Below are 7,404 nucleotides of genomic sequence, written 5' to 3'. Positions count from 1 at the left end.
CAACTACTGAGCCCAGGTGCCTAGAGCCAGTGCTCCGCAACAAGAGAAGCCACCGCAATGAGAAGCCCGCACACCGCAACGAAGAGTAGCCCCTGCTCGCCGCAACTAGAGAAAGCCCGTGTGCAGCAACGAAGACCCAACGCAGCCAAAAATAAATAAATAAATAAATAAATAAATAAATAAATAAATTTATTTTTAAAAAAAAGAGAACCCACCACAGTCCACCTAATAACCTCCCTTTTGGACAACTGAGTTGTTTATTTTTTCACTATTACAAATAATGCTATCCTATAATGAACATTTTGGGGCATAAAGATTTTTCCATATTTTGAATTCTTTCCTTTGGACAAACTCCCAGAAGTAAAATATTGAAACAAGGGCAATGAATGTCTTCAAGACTTTGGGTGTCTTACCTGGCTGACCTTACACCAAGCTGGTGCTTTTAATTAAATAAAATATACTCAAATACTGAAACACTGGCATTTTGCTGGAGATTTCTGGGTGTTTGCTTTTCTACCCTGAAGAGCTGCGCAAAAAATGTTAAACAGTCACTTAATGTTGAAGAAGAGTCCACTGTGAGAGTTACAATTTTTCCCTATATTTATGGAGCACCCATTATTTGCAGCCAGCTTGCTGGGTGCTGGAACATTCGGAGCACAGAAGGCTCTGAATCCTCAGCGAGTGTGAAGTCCCCTCCAGGAAGTCCTGGCCGGTGGTGAGGGAGGAAGGCATCCATCCCGAGGAGGCACCTGCTGGGTGGGGAGGTGGGGGGACCTGTAAGGCCAAGGTCCCAGGGCAGGAAAAGCACACGCTGCCTAGAAAACAAAGCACTCGCAGGACACGTGGCAACGTTCTCCTCTCTTTCTTGGAAGCTTGCCTCCAATTTTCGGTTTTTCATTGCTTCCAGGACAGCTTGACATATTTCGTTTCCTGAAACGACCCTGCAGGCTCCGCAAGAGGAGAAAAGGGAGGCGCTGCAGACGCGGGTGTGGGTGCAAGGTGGTGGCGGCGACCTGGCACACGTGCTCCCAGCAGCGTCACCGTCACCGGAGGTGCCGAGACCCTCAGGGCCCACTCGGCTGCAGGAGGGGTGCAGCTTCGCCTGTGGTCCCTCATCTCAGAGCAACGGCTTTCATCTCCCTCCAGCCTGTGGGTGGTTAGGGTAAAGTTTATTTTTGCCATGTTGGAGCCCAGGGTCCAATTAGCGATGATGTACTCTTATTCCAGCCCTTTCAAGTTTGAAATAAGAACCTCAGGCCCCCATGAGCCAAAAGCCTTTGGTCTGTTGACAGTTCAGAGCATCTAAATTCCTGCTTTCTTGTAGGGAAAACGACATCTCAGCAACAAGAATCTATTTCTACAATGCGTAAGAGAATTCTGAACACCCTGCTGTTTATGTCTGGAGATGTCCCAGCACTGATACCACCACCAGCGCCCCCGCCTTTCTGTTAAGGTGAATCTCGTGACTCAGCGCTGGTCACCACCAGCCGCAGGCGGACCTCATGAACAAGCTTCAGGCTCCTGTGTGTCCTGCATTCGTTGGGAACCACCCGGTGGCCCTTTCTGCAAGCACTGCTGGGGTCTCCCACCCCCAACGCCAGTCCCTTCCCAGGGAATCAGGGATTCATCCACACGTGGCCAAAGAGCAGAAGCACAGCATCTCCTTCCAGATGCTATGCAATGAGAGAACAGTGACTCAGCAACCCGACGGGGCCCCCCTCCCTCCTGAGACAGAACGAGGACGGCCCCACAGACAGGGGTGCACGCGCGGCATGCGTCCACGTCCAGCAGGTTCAAGAGCAGACCCCATACGGGCGAAGGAAGCATCAGAACCCTGGCTCCCCCGTGGGCAGTCGGGAGTCACTGAAAAGGGGTTGAAGGTTACACAGGACGCTCAGTTTATCAACACCTTATAATCCATTACAGGTAAGTTTTACCTCCCAAATCCCCACGCCCGTCAGGATGGACAGTCCAGGAGTGGGACTGTCACGGGGTTTAACCAAACACCAGGAGGACCCGGCTAAGGTCTCTGGACTCTCTGGTGTTGGCTTCTCTCATCCAAAACTAGCTTGTGCTTAAAGCTCTGAATTGTCAGAGTTATTCTTCGGGCGATTTCCCTCCACACTGCTTTCCTCCTCCTCCTCTGAGCTTTACTTAGCCCCAGCTTTTAATAATTGAAATGTCTGACAACCTCAAAAAATAACTTTTCCAGGCAAATAAATCTCTAACCCTTCGAGTGTTGTTGTTTGCTGGTTTGAAGCCAATCTCTGGGTGGCGAGGACCCCGCAGGGCACACTGGGGTGGGGAGTCTGTGTCCTGCTGGGACCCCGTTTGGCTTTGTCCCAGCAGACAGACCCCAGCAGCCTGGAACCCCCAGCTCCACTGAACCCACGGGCTCATCTCCCGCACAGCAGAGACCCGCTAGTGTCATCTTTGCAGGTCCTTCGCCGAGGGGACAGCGATGGATTCCGCGTCACAGCCCGGCCGTTCCCGCCTCAACCGTGTTGGGACCCACGAGGGGGCTGGGGGCTGACTGCTCCTCGTGCGGCGGGCAGTGGGTCCTGCACCGTGACCACCTGCGCCTCCCAGTGAACTACATGCTTTGCGCACGGGCCAGGAACCACAGTCGGTCAGCTGCCCGTAGACGTGGACGTGACATCGTACTTCCCCGCTGACCGCTCTGTGGATGTGACGGGTGGGGTGAGGAGCAGCCTTCCCTCCGGGCTCAGTTGGGAGGAATCCCTCCTGGTCCATCTGCCAAACGGACTGCTTTCACTCCTTCTCACCTCTCAGCAAAGCGTACTTTTCCCACCACAGAAGTGTGGGATAAACGGAAGGAACTCCATCTCTCCAGCCAACTCCATCTCTCCTCTCTCTGAAGCAGAAATCTTCCTATTTCCTCCAACTTTTCCCATCTGAATCCAATTGGTGCATCCCAAATAGCAACATATGATCCCAAAATTAACAACAGACTCTCGTCAGTGTGGCCTGAAGCTAAATTTGGTGCAGGTTGAGCTGCCTTAGATCATCCAAGGGAGCTGAGTTGTCTTGGTGCCACGAGGACACTCCTATAAGAGCGATGCCTCCTACAAGGCAGCTCTAGACCCAAAACCAAAGACTCTGTGCTGCCGGCAGCTCCTCTAAATCACAGTCACCCGGGAGACACGGTTCCCAAGGACCCTCGGAGCTCTGACATCAGATGGGGGTTTTTAGCTGGAAACGGGGAAAGGGGATGGGCCCTGGAGCCTGCAAACCTGATTGGACTCAGGCTTTACAAAGTTCAGCCCTGCAGCCTTGAATAACTTACTTAACTTGATCTCAGATACTGCATCTGTGAAATAAGTATAGCAACACTTACAAATAACGGTTAACACTGAAGAGTCAAAATAAAATATTTAAGTGATAAATTATTCAATAGGTGATATTAAGACAACCAACTATCCATTTGGGTAAAACAAAATTCCTAGTCTTTATTCTTCATCCCATGTATTAAAATACATTTTAGATGAAGCAAGTATTTAAATTTGAAAGAAAAAAAGAAGAAAGAAAGAAAGGGAGGGAGGGAAGGAAGGAAGGAGGGAGGAAGGAAGGAAGGATGGAAGGAAGAAAAGCAATAGATGAAAACAAGATTTTTCTGTAGTTACATATTTTTACAATTTTGAAATGAAAAGACTGCTCTAAGGAAAATCTGGTCACCTTTCTGGATGCAAAATCCAGAAGACTGAGAAAAAGACTGATAAAATTAGCAGTATAATGCTTTTTAAACTCTATTTGTCAGATGATATCCTTATAGCCCAACAATAATGATTTGCGTTTGGTATTGTATGTAGGAACAGAACATTCTCCCGCGCAAATGGCCTTTTGAAATAAACATAATAAATAAAGAAAAATTGAGGGAAGTTTTCTGTACACTTGACAAAGCGGTAATTTCCATAATATACAAAAGATACAGAAAAGAGCAGGCTCCCCTTCATGGCAATAGCTCCCCATGAACCAGTCTTTCCAAAGACAACAAGTATAAATTCTGAACACAATATAAAAAACTACTATTTGAAGGTACCAGAGTGTGACTGAAAACAGGGCAAGTCTGGGATCCTTGTGATGATGGAGGTTCTGTATTCTGGCTGTGCTGATCTCCGTATCCTAGCTGCAACATTGCTCCATAGTCTTACCGTTGGAGGGAAACTGGGTAAAGGGTACAGGAATCTCTCTGCTTTACTTTTTACAACTGAGTGTGAATCTTCAATTATCTCAAAATAAAAAAAAAATTAATTAAAAATCAATTTTTGTCATTTACAGGATTACAGAATAAAAGCTTAATTCATATGATCATCTCAACATGTGTATAGAAAGCATTGACAAAATTCAACAAATATTCATGATTAAAAAAAAAAACCAAAAAACAGCAAACTAGATGAACCCTAACTAGAAGAACACAGCAAAATAGAGCATAATTTCCTCAGTCTGATTAAGGGCATTTAAAAAAAATCTACAGTTAATATAATGATTAATAGTGAAATAGCAGTTTTCTCTTAATATGGAAAACAAAGTAAGAATGACTCCTCCCACCATTTCCCAGCATGTAGTGGAGGTAGTAGCCAGTGCAATATGACAAGAAAGATAATAAACATCTCACCTCACAATAAAGGCTAATGGTCTGTTTATCTCAGCTCCTTAAGCTGACACACCATATCCAGCTTGTCACTAAAAGTCACAAGGCAGATAAAAGGCAAAAAACACTGTCTGAACAGATAAACAAGCATCAGAACCAACTCAGATATGGCTGAGAGTTTGGAATTATCAGGCCAGGAATTTTAAATAACTACAATTAATAAGTTAAAGGCTCTAATGGGGAAAATGGACAAAATGCAACAATGGAGGGGTAATGTACCAGAGAGATGGAAACTCTAAAAGAATAAAAAGGAAATGCAAGAAATAAAAACCACCATAACAGAAATAAAGAATACCTTGATGGGTTCATTAGTTGATGGATGAGGGAAGACTCAATGAGTTTGAAGATACATCCCAAATATTTGGAGATTAAACAGCACACTTCTAGGTTCTGAGCCCCACTAAAAATAGAACTACAATATGACCCAGCAATCCCGCTACTGGGCATATACCCTGAGAAAACCATAATTCAACAAGAGTCATGTACCACAATGTTCACTGCAGCGCTATTTACAATAGCCAGGACATGAAAGCAACCTAAGTGTCCATCGGCAGATGAATGGATAAAGAAGATGTGGCACAGATATACAATGGAATATTACTCAGCCATAAAAAAGGAATGAAATTGGGTCATTTGTAGAGACCTGGATGGACCTAGAGACTGTCATACAGAGTGAAGTAAGTCAGAAAGAAAAACAAATATTGTATATTAACGCATATTTGTGGAATCTAGAAAAATGGTACAGATGAACCGGTTTGCAAGGCAGAAACAGAGACAGAGACGTAGAGAACAAACGTATGGACACCAAGGGGGGAAAGTGGGAGAGGGGTGGTGGTGGGATGAATTGGGAGATTTTGATTGACATATATACATTAATATGTATAAAATAGAAAACTAATTAAAAAAATAAAGAGGAAAGACTACCGAAAAAAACAACAACAACAAAAAAAAAACAGCACACTTCTAAATAACACATGGGTAAAAGAAGAAGCCTCCAGAGAAATTTAAAAGTATTTTTGAACTAAATGAAAGTGAAAATACAACTTATATAAATTTGTGGGAGGCAGTGAAAACAGTGCTTAAAGGGAAATTTACAGCAGTGAGTGCACATATGAGAAGAGAGATCTAAAATCAATGATCTAAACTTTCACCTTATGAAACTAGAAAAAGATGAGCAAATTAAATTCAGAGTAAGAAGGAGAAAGTAATAAATTAATGGAATGTAAAACAGGAAACAATAGAGAAAATCAATAAAACCAAAAGCTAATTATTTAAAAAGATTAATAAAATTCATAAATCTCTAGCTAAGCCAACAAAGGAAAAAAAAAAAGAGAGAAGACACAAATTACTAGCATCAGAAAGGAAAGAAGGTCATTAGCACAGCTCCCACCCATTTGATAACCTGGATGAAATGCACCAATTCTTTGAAAGACACAGTCCACCAAAACGCACACAAGGAGAAATAGATCATCCGAATAGGCCCGTATCTATTAAAGAAATTGAGTCAATAATTAATAATCTTCCAAAAGAGAAAGCACCAGACTCAGATACATTCATGGTGAGTTCTAAGAATCACTTAAGGAAGAAATCATACCTATTTGCTACAATCTATTACAGAAAATATAAGCAGAGGGAATACTTTCTAACTCGTTCTATAAGGCTAATATTACCCTAACATAAAATCCAGATGAAGACATCACAAAAGTGGAAAAACTAAATATCACAATCTCTCATGAACCTAGATGCAAAAATCCTCAACAAAATATTAGCAAATCAAACCAACAATGTATAAAAAGAATTATATACCATAACCAAGCAGGATTTATCCCAGGTATGCAAGGGTGTTGTTCAACATTTGAAAATCAATTAATGTAATTGTCACATCAACAGGCTAAAGAGGAAAAGTCATATAATCATATCAGTAGAGGCAGAAAGAGCACAATATAAAAATTCAACACCTATTCGTAATTAAAACTCTCAGCAAACTAGAAATAGAGGGGAACTTCCTCAACTTGATAAAGAACATCTACAAAAACCCACAGTTAACATCATACTTCATCATGAGAAACTAGAATCTTTCCTCCTAAGACCAGGAAAAAGGCAAGTGTGTCCTCTCTCACCATTCCTATTTAACATTGTATTGGAAGTCCTAGCTAATGCAACAAGACAAGAAAAGGAAATAAAAATTATACAAACTGGTAAGGAAGATATAAAACTATCCTTTTTTGCAGACGACATGATTGTCTATGTAGAAAATCCCAAAGAATCAACAACATCAAATCCTGGAACTGATAAGTTACCTTAGCAAGGCTGCAGGGTACAAGGTATGTTAATAAAATGTCCATTGCTTTCCTATATACCATCAATGAACAATTGAAATTTGAAATTTAAAACACACTACTTGGGACTTCCCTGGTGGCACAGTGGTTAAGAATCTGCCTGCCAGTGCAGGGGACACAGGTTCGGTCCCTGTTCCAGGAAGATCCCACATGCCACAGAGCAACTAAGCCTGCGCGCCACAACTACCGAGCCTGCGCTCTAGAGCCCGCGAGCCACAACTACTGAATGAAGCCCACGTGCCTAGAGCCCGTGCTCCGCAACAAGAGAAGCCACTGCAATGAGAAGCCCATGCACCGCAATGAAGAGCAGCCTCCACTCGCTGCAGCTAGAGAAAGCCCGCGTGCAGCAAAAAAGACCCAATGCAGCCAAAAATAAAATTAATTAATTATTTA

Source organism: Balaenoptera musculus, chromosome 18, assembly GCF_009873245.2.
Source record: "Balaenoptera musculus isolate JJ_BM4_2016_0621 chromosome 18, mBalMus1.pri.v3, whole genome shotgun sequence".
Lineage (NCBI taxonomy): Eukaryota > Metazoa > Chordata > Mammalia > Artiodactyla > Balaenopteridae > Balaenoptera > Balaenoptera musculus.
This window is presented reverse-complemented; position numbering follows the sequence as displayed.